This window comes from Cuculus canorus, chromosome 17, assembly GCF_017976375.1.
Source record: "Cuculus canorus isolate bCucCan1 chromosome 17, bCucCan1.pri, whole genome shotgun sequence".
Lineage (NCBI taxonomy): Eukaryota > Metazoa > Chordata > Aves > Cuculiformes > Cuculidae > Cuculus > Cuculus canorus.
Genome location: NC_071417.1, coordinates 6084294 through 6102206, shown reverse-complemented (window position 1 = coordinate 6102206; position 17913 = coordinate 6084294). Strand labels below are relative to the sequence as shown.

The 17913-nt window shown below is 43.2% G+C and overlaps 1 protein-coding gene across 13 annotated transcripts in view; it reads right to left on the bottom strand.

The window, feature by feature from the left end:
- PITPNM2 (phosphatidylinositol transfer protein membrane associated 2) overlaps positions 1–17913 on the bottom strand; it is a 133529-nt gene that overhangs the window by 65819 nt on the left and 49797 nt on the right. The window contains exon 2 of one of the 13 annotated variants that reach the window (XM_054082179.1): positions 12106–12250. The exons of the other annotated variants lie outside the window; for them this stretch is intronic. The gene's annotated coding sequence lies outside the window, so the exon portion shown is untranslated. The remainder of the gene's footprint in view (positions 1–12105; positions 12251–17913) is intronic. 13 annotated transcript variants of the gene reach the window in all.

The following is a 17913-nucleotide window of genomic DNA, read 5'->3' as shown; positions in this document are numbered from 1 at the left end:
AGCTTAATAGCAGAGAGAAGAATCCCTGGAGTGCTACCAGACCCTTGGCATCAAATTTAACAGAATGTTTTAGAAGAATTTAGATTTGCTTCAGAGGATACCATCAAAGCTATTACCCTCCTGACCTTTGCCACCGTATCAATCTGACTTTCATATGCAATAGCATCTCCACGGAAGAGATGTGACAAAAGCTCCAAATGAATAGGCACACCTTCTGTTGCCAGATAATAAAGTACTTCTCCAGTGTCAGCAAAGCACCAGAGATGCACTCACTCTATGGTATCAAGTTTTAGCCCCTCACATTAATTCAGCAGCAAGAAAAGACAATAATTATTAGACTTCCTCAGCCCCCAGTAACACCGTGACGAAGAGAAGCATTTGGATTCTAACAATAAAGACAGCAGAAATGTACTTTTCTTCCTTGCTTTATTCTGAATTACTATCTTGGTAGGATCCCTTCTCTTTCAGCTCCAAAGCAGTCCACAGACAAAATCCTCCTGCCACCAAGATCAATGCCAGGCTCAATTTTACACTCACACCGCGTAAGAATACAGCCAAAGATGAAACTGAAACATAAGAAAATCCCATCATACCCCATCTTGAGGTAATTTAATAGAATTATTGCTTGAGAACATGGGGAATGCAACATTTACTACACCTCAGGTTAAAGCAGTAACTTTTCAAATGTTCTTAAGACTCCCTATGGGCTGAGGATACAATAAAGTCACATAAGGAAGTGGGCTGGAGGGAGATGACTGGTGAGGAAGAGAGGACACAAAAAGCAGAGCTGTCTGCCATCAGGCCAAATGAGCCTCAGCAGGATCTGATGATCGCTCTCCCAGCACACAGAGGACTCGCTTGGTTCCTTCTCATCACCAAAATTCATCTTTCTGCTGTGTCTGTTTATTGGAAGTCTTCAGATACAGCTGCTGGAGTGAAATACAGCCCCAAACCCAATGCCTGAGGAAAAAAAAAAACCCATAACAAAAATCAACAAATTTATCTAGTAGATTAAACCATGCTCTGGGAACCAGGAAAACAGAGTGCTATCAACAAGGCCTCAGAGCTACCCAGTGATGGCACAGCACTTCACCACCCTCTTACAAGGTTTAGATAGGTTAAAACACATGCCCATGGCCACAGAGCAACCAGACCACGGACAAAATTCAGTGTTTATAACTCAGGTTTACTGACTTCTAACCTGCATTGGACTCCAAGCGGACCGCAACATCTCCGTCTCGCATCAGACCTCATCCATGGCTAAATTCATGCAGGAACACTGCTCACCACATCCCAGACCAAGGGTTTGTCTGACCCAGGCACAAAGCCCCTGCACTGCTGTGCTGTTTGCTTGCCTTCTTTTGATTGCTGCATTTCTAATTTGGGAGCAAAGCCAATCCATCCCAGACCAACTCTTCTGGAACAGCTATCAGTCTGGTGCTGCATCATATAAACATTTATTTTCAAATTCAATTCTCTGTTTCATATTATCTCTGTCAGCGTAACTGGGGGCAAGGGGATGTAAAAAATGTCTTTGTAACAGTAAAACCACGTAGAGAATAATTGTGTGTAGACTGAGCTTTCCAGCACTGCGGTTCCTACGCACACAAGTGTATGCATCCATGTGCAGGATTTCCTCCATCAAACTAATCCTCTGGAACAGATGGGGATAATCTCATTATGTGTTTTTTAATTAGTGGCACGGCAAAGAATAACAATAACCACCAAAGGATGGATCTCAAGCAGTGACCTCTGATCCTCATTGGTGCAATGCTGGATCTCAACTCTCGGAACTAACGATGGTGGGATGGACACTCAGCTATGTATCCTTAGCAGATCGTTGTACTTTAGAGATCTTTGAAACCTACATTTAAAAACTCTTTTTCCCATTCCCATCCCCCAAATGCTCCAAAAGCAATTTGGCTCCCACCATAAGGATATCAGTCACGTCTGCCTTTGCTGCTTGCTAAAACCAGGATATTTCTATTGATTAGAAGAGATTAATAAAAGAAAAAATAGAAACTTAAAAGCAATAAAATGGCCAGAAAAACAGTAAAAAAAAAAAAAAAAGATGTGTTCATAATGAAGTGACAGCAGGCCATAATTCAGATAGCCAAGACACAAGAGGGCTTACTTTATTACAGACTAAAAAACCCAACTGTTTCAGCTCGAAGCAGGCACAGCAGCAGGCACGAAGCACCTAGCATGTGGAGCACGTCTGGCCCCAGCACTGGTTCCTGGTCCAGCTTCCTGCTTGGCTTTTACCAGAGGTGAGGTTTTGCTGTAAAGTTTCCCTTCAGGTTTCTACTTCCCTGTGCTCAACGTTTAAAATCAATTTTTTGAATGAGGATGTAGGTCTCCAGGCAGCAGCAGGTCCTGATAATGTGCCTATTGGAACAGCAACACTCCCAAAAACTCCTCAAGCAGCTGTTACTCCAGCTACTGCAACCAGTTCCCAAAAGCTGGGTAGAAAACAACCTTGGAAACACACCGGGGAATAGCAAGAATGAAATTGCAACCTCAAACCGAGGGGAACGGCAGAGAAAGGCATCTGGGATCAACAGTCTGACCTTGAAGGAGGCACAAAGACAGCAAACCTGACTTGCTTGGCTTTTTTTTTTTTTTTTAAGCTAGACTGATTAAAAAAATATTTATCAAGATAAGTTTGCAGCTTGGGCTGCCTTTGAGCCAGGTGGCAAACCGTGAAAGATAAAACATGGGTTTTTGCCAGATTCAGATCTTGGGGAACACCATACCGGGTGGGACAGAGGGGACAAAGTCACGCTGTCAGACAACTCGCTGGCCTCCATCCAGGGCCTTGAGACTTTAAATAAAGAATCAAAGCTCACTAAGATCATTTATTGTGTTGTCCAAACAAAGCACAGAAGTTTGAACGCAGACTTGAAAGCTGCTCTAGGGAGGAGAGAAAGCCCTCTGGAAGCAAGGGAGCCACGACACAGCTTTGGAAAATGGGTGTCGAAACACCAGCTGTGCCCCGGGCACTTACCTGCATCCAGCCCATTGCTACAAAGAGACAGAGGTGTTTGAACAGAGATGCTCAGCACGACAGGATTAGCAAGCAGACAGCGTTTTGATGGCAGGCTGGGTTTTGGCTGCCCAGCTGCTGAGCACCAAGCAGGACTTTTTATGCATTTGCCAAAGTCCTGCAGCCACACATCCAGGATCAGCAGCAGCCCAAGGCAGCTCGCAAAACTCAGCTTGCACTTGGCTTCTCTCAGCAAGAGGCAAACAATTGTGACGCTGGACATTTCCAGACTCACTGTTATTTCTGCTATAGCCAAGCGGCACATTTGTACAGGCTGTTATTCAATTTATACACAAAGCTGTAGTAATCCTGAAAGCCAGGCACATAATTTTATACTTCAATTATTTCAAAATCAGGTTTTCAAAGCATCATAATTACACTCCAGAGTCAATATCCTGCTGCGATGAGTCAAGTTCACCTCTTGAGCTATTGCTTCAGACTGTCTGAAGGCTAATGCAGTGTGCTGCTTTTACTTCTGATTTTAACAGCTTCTCTCCCAACAATAACAAACTTCTTAAGGAAGCATCCTTTCTTTCAAGTAACGGGGACTATCACGATCTGCAGAAGCTGAACAGATCAAGAGACCCAGCAAATTCTCTCCATTTAGCCCATGAACTTGGTGTTTGGGGTTGTCACTTTGGGAGCATTGGGGCCAGTCTCCATGTTACTAATGAGGTAGCAGAGGACTGATGACAACTGACAGTTTGTAATTAAGGAATAAGAGTTAGCTTTTGAAGGGTATTTAAACCATGCTATCAGAGTCCTGGAGACCAAACCCTGGCCAGGCTTGACAGGCTGCCCCTGAAAGGTATGGAAATCGAGCATTACAGCAAAAATCCTGGCTCCTCAACATGTCAGTTGGATCCAGCACAGGAGAACCACTCACGCCAGTGGGTTCAGGCTTCGAAAGGGCTGTAACCGCCCTGCTCCCAGCTGTGCCGTTACAGCTCTCCTAGTTGTCACCTGCACAACTGATTTTTGACCAGCTCACATTCTTCATGTCCAGGCTGCTGACACAGGTTTTTTATAGCTGGAATGAGCTGTGTCACAGCAGCACAATGCACCCTGCCCCATGGCTGATGTTTCCTACTTTCGATAGAGAAGAAAAAGCCCTAGATGCAGAGAGCAACTATAATGACCTTTTTCTAGCCTCACGCAGGAGGCTCATTTCACACTATTTTAAAGTTAAAAGATGAACATTAGGAAGGAAAAACCTCTCACAGATAGTCACACAGCTGCCAGTGGCAGAGGCAGGTATCAGCCCCGGGACTGCAGCCTCAGGTTCTTATCAACCACGTCCTTGTTCAGGGCTGTGCTCCCTTTTGAAGTTAAGAAAGTCTCCACTATGAAAGATCATGCTCATGAGCTAGAGATCAATACCTTGACTCAGCTATTGAGCTATTGAGCAATTTTCCTTGCAATCTTTTCACATAACTGAGAAATGAAAGATAATTAGCAGAAACAACCATAAGAAAGCCAAGCCGAACATGTAAAGGCAAAAGGATGAGCAAAGGCATTTTCTGGAGATCTTGCCTACCTCCCTAAAGACTTTCTTTAGGTTCTCTACATCTTCTTTATCCCCTAAGAAGACACTTCCTCAAACAAAGGGATACGAAAGAGACCGTTAGGTTTGGTCCCAAATGTTTGGGAGGCAACACCAGGCTTAGCAGCCCAGACACCTTCCCCCTCCTGCAGAGCTTCCTGAAGGAGGATACAGTGCCCTCCCACGACTGGAAACTCTGCATACATATTGCACTTGGATTTATTTATGCTGTTAGAAGCAGAAGCATAAATGTGAAACAGATTCTTAGAACCTAAGTCAGCTTTTTTTTAAGGCAGCCTCAACACTGATTAATGCGGCACTCTTCCTCTTGGCCCAAAGCAGTCTTGCTCAGCTTTATGCACCCAGAATGTCACTGCCGCAAAGACCACTCCCTTTATCTGTCCCTCTGATCCCATTTGTCCATGATGTCCTTGCCTCTCAGGAGACACTTTCCACCAGCAACTGCAAAGTATCGTTGCCGAGTCCTCCTCAAACCTTGCTTGCAGCCTTGCCTACCTGATCCTTGGCAAAGGGTGCAGCACACGCAGCCTGCAACCTATCAAGCAGACCAGCGCAGCCTCATAGCTGTCCTACTCAAATCCTGCTGCTGTCTCATCAGGAAACACCATGGGACAGAGAGGAACTTCTTGTTTTGTGAATGTATGACATTTAGCACAATATCAGCTGGAGCACAACTGTCTCCTCTGATCAAATGAATGACTACATTAAGGTTGAGGGGGAAACACAATTTACAAGGGTTTTCCAAGCAGCTGAATATTGACAGCCTGTATTTTACCAGTCTCTTCTCTACCCTCTCCTTCTGACCCTGTCAACGTCATCTCTCCTGCACAGGTAGTGGGATTGTTTCAAGCAATGTTCACCTCGAAAGGTTAAAAACCCCCAATATTTCTATTTAATAATTTTGTGGCTATTATTATTTGCAGTAAAACTCAACACCACCCTTGAGCTTTCTCACGCACACGTGCGTGTGTGATAAACTGAAGAGACAGAATGAGCTTTTTAAAATCAGCAGCTTTCAGTTTTCGTAGTGTGGGTCATGCCTGCTGACCAACAGCTCAGCAGATTTAAAAACTCATTATGCATTGGGCAGGGGATAAATAAATCAGAAGTTAAAGCTCCTTAGAAGTGCATAGTTCACACGCTTGCTAGGCCACTGTGCCAGTAAGAACTGTTCTTTGTAATCACACATCTCAACTGTACATCTAATCTGTCACATCTTTTTCAAATAGAAGTCTTTTTATGCAGATGCTTACACATCCAAGTTTCAAGACAGAGCTTAGATCACATCTGAGAGTGAATCAGCAGCTAATGAACATTTTCCTACGTTGCAAAGCCATGAGGCAGGCCTCCCAGCACTGGGGTAACCGCAGCACGCGGCCAGGGCTGGCAGCTGAGCTGGGGCTGCTCCTCTGTCTCCATTGGGTTTGGCCACAGCATAAAATGCAATCAGAGAAAAAAAGAAGGGAAGAAGAAAACGCAAGCATGCATGGAATATAATTTTCCTCAGAGGGAACTCAAAAGATCTCTCAAATGTAGATAGCACTGCAATGGGCTAAGGATAAAACACTGCTTGACGAGACAGACACAGACCGAACAAGTCGCATTTACTGTACTTGATCTTTTTTCCATTATTAGATACAATGTGATGTCACTTATAGAATTCAAGAGCTTACTGTAAAGCAGATGTTTATTACAACAGAAGGATGGAAACAGTCCAAATGCAATATAGCTACACTGGTGCTATTAAATCTTGTTATAGTTCACTGGGCAGCCAAATACCGGCTTGGTGCAATGACGGGAAAAAAAAAAATCACCCTGCATCAAAGCACATGCACACATAACTTCTTCCCCTTAAATATTCCAGGATACTGTCCTGTTTCTTTCTATCTCCCATTTCTATTACTCCTTTAACATTTGATGAAAGAAAAACTTTACTCCCTTCCTTCCCCCTTGTAAGCGATGCTGCAGTGCAAAGCGAGCCAGCCCTCTCTTTTCACACACTGACTTCAAGGGGAACAGGTAAAGTCCATCAACTGAACTTTGGTTGGAAAATTAATGTTTCAAGTCCTGCCATGCCTGGAGGTTATGCAGTAATGAACTAATAAAGAAGCCATTAAAAGAACTAATATGCACACTGAAGTCACAGATGAGTTGAGAGGGAAAGACAAACCAGCCTCTAATCCTTTTGCTGATGCGGGGAATAAAGCTGAATATTAAAAAGAACACGTCTGAAATTAAAGGTTAAAAGTTTCCAGGTAGTCTACATGAACAGAGCAGCCACAAAACCCAGTGTTCAGTGGCCTCACCGCAGTCAGGCTCCTCTGTTCAGCTGAGCTAAAGGAACTGGGCAGATCCTGCTTTTAATGGGTTCCTCTTAGTACAAATCTCTCAGCGTTATGTGCTGAAAACAGGCAGACATTACATACATGCATAAAAACACACATAGATGTGCAATATATATCTTATATATAGACACGTATATATATAGACATCCATATACATACACACGGGGAAGCAAAAATAAAAGCAGCATTGACAGCTGTAAGTGCAGCATGTTGGCTGAAAACAGACTGAAAATTGCTGGCGGCTGAGTAAACTACTGTAAAGAAAAATGTGTGCAACACTACAGGCATACAGCAGTGGACAGTACTTTCCTTTCATTTCTAGCACATCCATTAGCTGAAGGCCACTGTCACGCAGAAGCCTGTGCACTCTGTGGGCAGCAATGGCAGAGAGATGGGATGCTGGCCAAGTTTAAAACAAAAAACCAAAACAAACACATCTAATTTCCAAGGTAGCCTCCCTGGGAGACTATTGCATGTACACCTCACGTGTCAGGGTGTTACAATCTCTCTTCCTGGCAGAGTTCAGGAGAGGAGCAAGCAAAAGTGTGCTTGGTGCAGTCCCCACCCGTGGGTCAAGACTTCACTTGGATTAAACAGTAAAAAGCCAACAATAAACCTAACCACACTCTTAACACCTTGTGGAACAATTCTTTTACCTAGCTTGTAGCAAAAATATTGGCAGCGGCAAGGTGTGGGAGAAAGACCAAGGGTGAACTAGAGTCAAGGGATGATCTCACCTATCTAAGCCAAGGCAGCATCCACACCATCCCTCTTCTCTCTTTTCACTAGTTGCTGCACTGGAAATTACATTAAAACTACCCAACAGCCTCCATTTTTTCCTTTTTTTTAATTACAACAACAAAAGCAGTAAGTCATGAGAGCTCTTACACTTTAATCTAACCAGTCACTAAGCATGAAAGTAAGAAATTTGAGGGTAAAAAATTTGAAGAGCAGTGAGGCAGAGGTGCAATACCTCTGCAAAGCACTGATGACCAGCTTACCCAGAAGGTCCTCAGGTACCCAGCTGAGCACAAATCCAGCCCAAACCTACCACGCTCAGACTTGCTCTGAAGATAACTGGCCTTACAGCTAAAAGCTGCTCAGGAAACAGGGCTATTTATCTGCTGTCTAACCTCAGTTATCCTCACTACAGTTCAAGTTCTTCCTTTCTTGTGCTAATCTCAGGAGAGCCTGGAAATGGTTCATTAACTCTTGTGTTCCTCTTTTTCATGTTCAAAGATGCATGCAATGCCTCTCTTCTCTTTCTTCTTCACCCCTTCTCCCTCCAATTCTCACCTCTAAGTCTGGTGTTAGACACAGCAATCCTGAAGAACAAGGGTAACTTCACATCTTTCCTAGTTTGTTCCTATACCCCAGCAGACTCCTCAACATCATAAAGCAGCTGCTGACTCCTCAGTCTGAAACCCACTGCAGCCTTGTCTCCTCTCCTGCAGAATGGCAACCACACCAGTCATTCCCCATTTCATAGTTTATGCGCAGCCCTTTGCACTCATCTTTTCCAAATTATAGCCCATTTCAGACTATTTCTCAAGGTTATTTTGAATTTTTACCTCCAGATACCTTCAGATCCACTAAACTTGTTTCTGAGACACAAAAACGCTATTTGGGGATCTGAGTCAACACTGGATAGACCCTGAACTGTTTCCACTGTAACTCCCTATCAAACTGAAAGATGACATCAACAGCTACTCCACTTTTTCAGTAGTTACAGTCTAGATGGAAATAACATTTTATTACCTCACTTATGTAAAGATCATTAGGAAAAGGAAATTAACATTCATAGCTGGTTTGAAAAGACTATTTCACGGAGGGAAACACTATATGATTGCCAAGTCAGTGTTATAGCACTGTAATACTGCACACTCGTTTCATTAGGCTGAGATATGCCTTGCCTAAAGGCAAAATTTGTATAGAAAAAATAAGTCCTCTATCAGAAGAAACTTGTAATGACACCTAAAATTCCTGCATGGGAGGCAAGACAAAAAGCAGCGAAGGCTGATGAATAATGTTGCAATTGAGATTGAAAGTAAGAGGCCATTTTGCACAAGAGCAGTAAAAGTTTACTGTCTCTGCTTCTTTTATCCATAACACAAACAATCTGTTTCTGGGGCTGTGCAATTTCTTTGGAGTTTTGATCTAGGAAATAATTACACTAAATATTTCATGAGTGCCTTTGAAAGTGTTTTTTGGTTTTTTTTTAAATAAAGAACAAAGAATTGCTAGCTTCTCCCTCATTGCAACAGCATGATGAAGGTGCACAGATAATCAATAATCATTTTCAGTTCGTTACTCAGAGCATTTTGGACTGGTATTACTTCTTCCCTTCTACCACCCCACAACCCACGCACGACGGAGTGATGTAGCATTTTTAAACCATCAGATCTTACTGCTTCTGCAAACATCCTTAATGGTAACCACAACACGGAACCTCCAGCCTCTAATAACGTCTACATCATTTGTAGGTTTCCAGGGTGTTTTCAGCTAAGCAGATTGCGAGCTGAGGCAGAGGAGGCAAAATCGAACCACACGCCAGACTGGTGGAGTGGCTTCTTTGACGTGGGTAACAACTTACTGGGTAATTTCTGTTGTTTATCCCTCCACTTTTTAATGAGTCTAAAGGGTAACATTTTCTGTTTTCAGTCACTTCACCAATCCCCAGCTCAAGGGACAACGGAGAGGTAACTCCAGGCTCCTCCATGGGGAGCTGCCGTGGGTTTGGAGGCTACTGATGTAGCCAGGCCCTTTGCTTTGCCCCAGACCTAGCTGCTACACACCTCCATAAAAATCAGGACCTTTGCAGGTTTTTCCAGGACCTCGGTAACACTCTCCAGCACCATTGCATTGCTAGTGGTAAGGACTGAACAGAGTCACAGTGGTTCTGACTGAGGACAGAAGCATTACCACGTGCTGCTGGAAGAAGAGACACCATTCAGTCATACAAGGATTAAAACAGGAGCCTTCTGGAAGTAGGAGAAGGTTCTCATCCGAGAAGGCTAATTCCTGCTCCTGCCTTCCGACTGGAGAATATACATTTGCAAAACAACTAAGGCTGAAGTGGTCCTAAAGTCCTAAAAGAGGGCAGTTTTTTTTTAAGAACCACGCAATGTTGGTTCATCCAAATATTAAGACACAAGAGCCCAAGCTGCCTAAACTCAATGCTAGAGGAGATTTTTTTCTATTATGCATCCAGGAGGAATATACATCCTGGTACATTTCCCACTGAGTTCAGATAATGATGAAGACAATTCTGGGTGCTAATTCTCCTTCTAATAGTGTGGTGACTCATGCAGGAGCACTGCCTGCTGCCAACATTTTCCATTGCTACTGCCCAGTCATCCCCAGGGGTGACAAAGCCCAGGGCCATCACGATCATCCTGGAAGGTCAGATGAGGAGCTCTGAAACCAGATGAAGGCCTGAAGCTCCATTTTTACTTCTCTACATCAGGTTAAAGAGCCCTTTCGCAGCTGGGGAGTGTTTCACATGCTCCTTCCAAACCACGATGCAATGGCCACTCCAGGCAATGAGACAACCAAGGGATACTGCCACCTCCACTGGGAAAATCCAACACCCTCCCACCTCACTGCCCCCCAAAAAAACCCTAAGGGACATACTATGATCACTTATAACATAGCTTGAGATGGAAACTGAATCCAGGACTGTGGAAGGAGAAAGACACATGGATGAATCCATCAGACCACTCCCTCTTTCCAAGAACATAAGCAGCAGAAAAGCAACTACTACACAGAGACAATTCCCTCTTTAAGAAAATCAAAATCTTATGATTTTACAGAGCAGAGATAATTTGGAATCTGCCTGGGACACCAGCAACCCCCTAAACTCCCACAGACCTTGATTTATTAGTTTAGCTGGAAACTTGGAAAAGACACACTATTTGTTGGTGCTTTTTAATTTTTTTTTTAAATAGCCACATTTTCATGCAAAGAAATGGAAATGGACAGTCTGTTCTATAGACACAATGCACTAAGCAAACTGAACATGTATTTTGCAGTTGGATACAGGCTCAAGAGGCAAAAGACTCAAAACATAGGATGACCTGCCACATGGTATTGGATGGGTAAATAGACGTCAAATTATATCTATACCTTCGATGCAAGCAAACCACAATCAACCACACACATATTTGGTTTCACCTTCTTGCTGTTTCCTTCTTTGTTAATTACCTCTTCAATTCCTTCTTGGAATGTAGAAACCACCTTCTCAATAGCCCTGATGCTTCTCCAGCACCACAGCCATCCATCACTTGATTTCCCACAACACAGAGAGACCTTCATGAACCTCAAGGGATAGGACGTCTGCAGTAAAGCCAATCATAATAAAACACCCAGGTGCTGAGGCAGAGGGGGACTGGAGGAGGCTGATTACACTGAAGAGAGCAACACTGTGACTCCCCGGAGGGAAGACAGCTGCACCTTTGTATATTTAACTTCTGTACAAGCTTTTCTGAACACGAAGTACGGCATGTTTCTACACAACACTTCTAAACCCTTCTCTAGATTAAGCTCAGGGCCAGCTGTAGAGTCTTGCATTTGTTTGGTTTTCTTGACATGCAATTCAACTACCATTTCCATCACTTCGCAGACTTGTTGTTAAACAAGATGTGATGTAACAGGGAAAGAAAATAGCACCATGAAAGGAACGTGAGCCCCTCCAGAAAGCCTGGACACCCTCGGTCTGAAACTCACAAGTCCCATCAGGTTCCGAGCAGCAGGCTGCAGGCTGCTCCCCAGAAAAGCTGGCCAGTGGCTTTCTGTTATTGCTCTAAACTGCAGGAAAACCAGAAAAGAGGGTGAAAGGAATATTAACAAGTGATGAATTTGCTGCAAGCCAAGGACAGCAAGCAGTACCTAAGGACACAAATGCAAGTGCTGGCAAGAAAAGAGGAAACAACACTATTTGACTGAGTCACCCAACCTGAGTAAGCACCCGTGGAGCAGAGGCTGCTCCAGACCTACAAGAGCAGTAGCGCCTGGCTGGTGCCCAGATCTACTCCTTGCAGCCATCTCACAGCCCTTGACAGATGCATTACACTCTACCTGGCCTCATGAACTCGGGACACAATCATCCCTCATTTGCAGGGAAACTGAAGTACAGATAGAAAAATTATCTGTTCCAACATCCAAGAAAGAATTAGTGGTGGAGCACATTCAGGAGTTTCTGGATCCAGCTTTTCTATACATTCATATATTCTTTTTAAGTGAGAAGGGAGTGGGGGAGCTCAATTAAATTAAGTTTCCTTGATTACAAGTCCAATTCTGCAAGAATAAAACACAGATTACTTTTTTATTTCTTACCTACTCCCCTTGGAGCTATCAGTAATTTCTGCAGAAAATCAAAGTAATTCCTAGAAATTATCTCAGTTAATAAATTTCTCCAAGGACCGAGATGTTCTCTGCGCACATCCCACCCTGCCTCTCTCAGCACACAGTATCTTTTTCCTGCAGAAAAGCAAGTGGAATTCAAGAATTTTTCTGTTTAAGATTGGGTAGACCCGGATTCGCTTGATGCAGTAACTTGAATGAAGACTAGCAGAGCCACCCAGGCAGCCTCCATAGCGTGTGGCTTCACAACATTTGGGATAAGTATGTCCACAAGTGAAAGCTCACCCCTCCCTCTTCTAAAAGGACTACAGATCTCCTGATTGTTTCTACAAATGACAAGGAAAGAAGCCAGTGAAGATCAAACCCTCGCTTAAAGCAATATCCTCAAAACTCTGTACAAATAATTCTTGTCATGGTAATGTTATCAGATGTAATTAAGTTGTGCTCTGAACCGAGTAGTGGCATTAATATCTTGGGAATCACAAAACAAACTTACTTTTCAGCTGTCAAATCCATAACATGATGAAGCCCTAAAGCAATTCCTTTGGCCTTTTATTACGAGCCTTTTTGCTGCTAAACCACTCCCATGGTCTCTCCCCACAGGCACTGGTTTCAAAAAGCCAAGATCTGGCCTCACTCAGACTCCTCTCCAGGAATCAATTCTCTTCCCTACAGAGAATTTCTGGATGGAACAAAGCAGTCACCAGCCCTAGACCACATGTTGTGGTTTCGACTCAACAAGGCAAGCAGAGAGGTTTCCCAAGGGTGGATTTTTCATGTTCCTTGAGGACTCATATAGAATTCCATGTGGTTTTATTCCTCAAAGTTAATTGGATTTCAACTTTCTTCTCCGACTAAAAATTCAGCTTCACAAGTCAGGGTGTCCCTACAACAAGAGGTCATTCCGTGCACATGGGGCAAAAGAAAGCACTTTATGAGGATCAAAACAAAACAAACAAAATCTGTTTCTCTAGTCCAAGGCCAGTTCAAATAAACTCTTTTCCTCTGTTCCCCACCAAATATCCAAATTATATCTGGATTGTCCTTTTTGAAGTGTTTGTTATAAGAAAGTGTTATAAAAGCAAATCCATGAAGGCTTATGGCACAAAAATTTCCTTTTTGTTAGATGTGCCATAGGATTGAAACCTTGTTCCAGCCTGACAATGGCTGAGGAAGCAAAGCACAGAGCACAAAGTGCCAACCTATCAGTTTAGATTACAGGGACAGCTCTAAAGGCTTTCACTGAGTGGTGCAGCATCCTGTCCTGGTTTTACAGTTCTCACTATGGTCTGGCCAGTTGTTCCACACCTTGAAAATTTCTCCGTCCTCATTATTCCAGTTTCAGCGGTCAGGCAGCAGAAGTGCCACACGCAGCCTCTGCAAGAGCCGCACATGCCCTTCATGAGAAGGCATTACAACAGTATTTATATCCGACATAAATCTCCTTTGTGAACAGTGACCTGACTTAGCTTCTGGACTTTCTTAGACAGCAACATCAAGCACACACATGTATGCCGGCCTCTCACTAACAGCACCAGACCTGCCTGACCACAAGAGGAGATGCTGCTCACCCTCCTCACCTGCTGCAAGTGTGACAGCATCTAAAAGCCTCTGGAACTGTAGATGGAAAGGCAAACCCACAAAAAGGTGGAGAGTTTCCACATACCCAGAGAGCATAACAGTGCCTTGTAGGCAGACAAACCACAGTGCTTGAGCTTTTCAACTTTGGTCACAGCATGGCACAAAGAAAAGGATAATTATTCTAAGCAATCAAAGTCACCTGCATTTTACAGGCAACGTAAGTGTCTGAGAGACAAAGAAGTTTGGATAATTTAGTCCAAAATTCAATGCAAAAATTCACAGTCAAACCAGAAATCAGTAGCTGAACTGAAGATAATATTGGAGTTCTCACCCCAGGCACCAGACCCTGTTTTCTCATCTCATTTCTACTTTTCTATTTGCTGCCTATTCAAGACGCTATGACAAGAAAGCCACCCCTTTAGACTTGTGCTTAGAAGTTTTAAGCTCTTATATGTGAAGTTAATATTATTAACAAAGTCCATACATTGCAGCTAAAGTACATAAAAGAAGCAATCATGACAGCCAATATTTAATCTGAACCAGATTGTTACAGTCAAAGAATTGTTTTTCAAAATGTTAATTAATTTTTAGAAGACTAGATTAAAGGAGGTTCTCAATTAATAGAATACTGTAAGGAGAGAAGCTAGAGAGGATTGTCCATTTTGTTAATATAGCAATTTAACAGCTATGTGACATCTAATAACTTCTCATTGAAAGTCAACACTCCTCCTTTTCCAGCAGATTAGCTCACGATTTGTCAGACATAATACAGCTTTATTAGCCTAAAAGTGCAATTTCTGCTTTTCCACACATTTACGTTTATTTTGCTTGTGTCAGTCAGCTAAAATCCAGAAATCAATAACACAAGCAGTAAGTTCATGAGTTCTAGATGGTATTTTGATGTAGCAATGCTTGCTACAACAGGACATACAGCCAACCACTGTAAAAGCCTGGAAGGAAACCCCCATCTCTACCTACACAATGACGCCCAAACACACAAGGCAAAGGCTCGTCTGTGAGCTGCATCTCGTCTGGAAGATGCTGTTTCCCAACACATTTTCTACCCAAGTACTACCCAGCAGCACCTCAAAGCCTATGTGGAACTGGAGGGTATTGTTGAAAAGAGGACAAACAGCAATTTCCACTTTTGTCAGAAGGTTCAGTTCTTACTACAACCTTGACATTTCAGATTAAGTATCATCTTCACATATGCAACGCACAAGTAAACACGTTGTTCTTGGTAGTCGTTTTAAGCAAGAATATGGTCAGCCTGTGCTGAGGCTCCACAGTCCTCCGGCAGGGCCAGCAGACACAAGATAACTGCTGCAGGTTGGAGCTCAGGTAGGACAGCACGGACAAGTCATGAGGCAGCGCACAGCAACATGCAGTCCTCGATACCTCTAAAGAAACTAATACCTCAATGGCTTATGAATACAGGCAAGACACGTTAGTAGATAAAACCAGAAAAGTCCTATGACTCCAGTAGGAAAGACCAAGCAATAGTGACGGGCGAGACAGGCACCCCACAACTGCAGTACAGCAGCAGTCCTGTCCTCAGTGCTGCGACCTCAGACCTTGGAGCAGAAGGACTCCTTCTGCATGGACTTCATTGCAGGATCAGAGCTCTAAGAAGTCCATATAAAAGATAACAGAAGCTGAAAAAGGTTACAATTAAGGCTAATACCACCCAAAAGCTAAAGCAAACAAAAACATTACAGTCTATCAGCTTTATCTGCAGACTACTCGAGCTAATCTTAAGATCATAACAGCCATATGCACAGGCTTTAATAAAAAGGGACACCTTTCCCCCAGCTCCTGCTGTTGCAGTTTTAGGGACAAATCCAGACATCAGCAGAAGTACAAGTTCAGGATATATAAGGCATCGGTTTCCAAGAGAATATTTATCATGTCACATGAGACCAACATTTTTAGCCAACTTGGCAGAAAACAGACAAACTGCAAACCTACCCTAAAAATTCCAGTCATGATAATTACAAGAAAGAAAAGCAAAGCATAAGCAATGGCAGCACTAACAATCCACACTTCCAGTGACACCATGATAACAATTCTTTTTCATTACACACAACACTCCTAAAAGATTGTCTCAGTCGCTCAGGTGTGCAATTTATGTGTTTAGCTTTATATCATGCCATTAAGATACAAGCCAAGCTCATTCCAGACTGGTGTCCTATGGCTTCATCTGTGTGATTTACCAACATATTTATCCCTCTCTATCTCTCTTCAGCACAGTACTATGAAGTTTCCAAATTCTGAAAGTCAGCTTTCCTCAACAGACACATTCATAATACTCCCAGCTGCAAGTAGGGCACCAGGCCATGATGGGATGAAAAAAATCTGGGGTAGAGATTAGCATAAAACCAAACCAACAAACAAAATAAGACAAATTGCCGTTGTGCATCAGCTCCATGGTCCATCTCATCTGCTGTGACATGTGAGGGTTGCACAATGGTGTCTTCAAAGGATGCCCATAACTCACACAAGCCATTAGTCTTATCACACCTGCCCTCAGAGAAAGTCTCTCTAAATCCCAGCGTACTAGAGGCAACATAACATGCGGTATAAAGCTCTGTTTCCTACCAGAAGCAGGAGTGCTATCCAAGGAACAGCAAGGCAGCGAAAAGGGAAGTGAATCAGAGCATTACTATTTGGGAACTGAAGAACTTCAGACCTGAGGGTAGACTGCCTGCTCACCCAGAGTGTCTACTCCACTGGGGTGGCAGCTCACATCCAAGAGGCTGGCCAACATCTCTGACCTCTGTTGGAGACAAATCCTTGCAAAAACAAAGCAAAGACGAGCACAAAAGGCAAATGTGAAATAGTGTTTCTTGAGAAGGTGTGAGCTGAACAAAGTAAAAGGTTCTAACCACTCTCCGAGCTGCTGAAGATGATGTGTTGCATGCCACAGTCTGTCTGCCCTGCTGATGTCTTCCACTCATTCACTGTAACATTTTATTGCAATTATACAGACAAAATATAAGAGGAACAAAACCAGCAGGTAAAAAAAAAAAAAAAAAAGATGGCATCAACCATTATGTAAATCCAGGGCCTCATTCCCACTGTTATCCCACTAAGAACCAGCTACCACTCCTTCCTCAGGACAGCTCTGTTCAGCTTCAGCATTTTCAATATAATTGATAAAGAGCAAAAATATCCACAAGCTCAATTACTTCGCCCTAGGTTAGACGCAGAGAGGTGGGAGGCTGGCTCCGCACAGGAGTCGCGCATGGGTGAGATGCCTCCTTAGCCACATGCTGGTGGCAATGGCTCTTCCCAAGGCAGAACACAAGCCAGCTCCACTCACATGATGAGTAACTGCAGGGCTTTCAGGAGTCAACCACTGTAAAAGAAAACTTATTTTTGTCACTAAAATCAGCAAGGGTGACTCACAATATGCTCGGGGAGCCTCGCTGATGAGTTTGATTGTTATGCAGTCACTTTTCACCCTTAATTTTCAAAAATACCCTGAGTGACAATAATGACAATACAGCATAATAGCCATAATTAGCCAACATGAGAGAAAACTTCCAAGTTCCAAACTAACTAGAAATGCTACTTCTAAAAATGCATCAGAAGTCAGTGATGCAGTCAATCCCTGTTGATCTCTGAAATTAGAAGAGGAAAATCTAAAGGGATTGGCTGTTATTTTCTGCAAGTTCAACAATAAGATATCAACAGCCCCACCAGGAGAAGCAGTAAGGTCTGTTCAGAGGACTGGCTTTGAGGACGATTTACTAATAAATACATTAGAAGCATCTCCCACTTACAAAATAAATAGGTCTAACTGTATCAAAACCAAGCAAATCATTGTCTTGTCAAGCATAACTTAATGCTGCATCAAAAGAAGCGTGGCCAGCAGGGCGAGGGAGATGATTCTGCCCCTCTATTCCTCTCTTGTGAGACCACATCTGGAATACTGTGTCCAGTTCTGGAATCCTCAACGTAAGAAGGATATGGAGCCCTTGGAACGGGTTCAGAGGAGGGCTACAAAGATGATC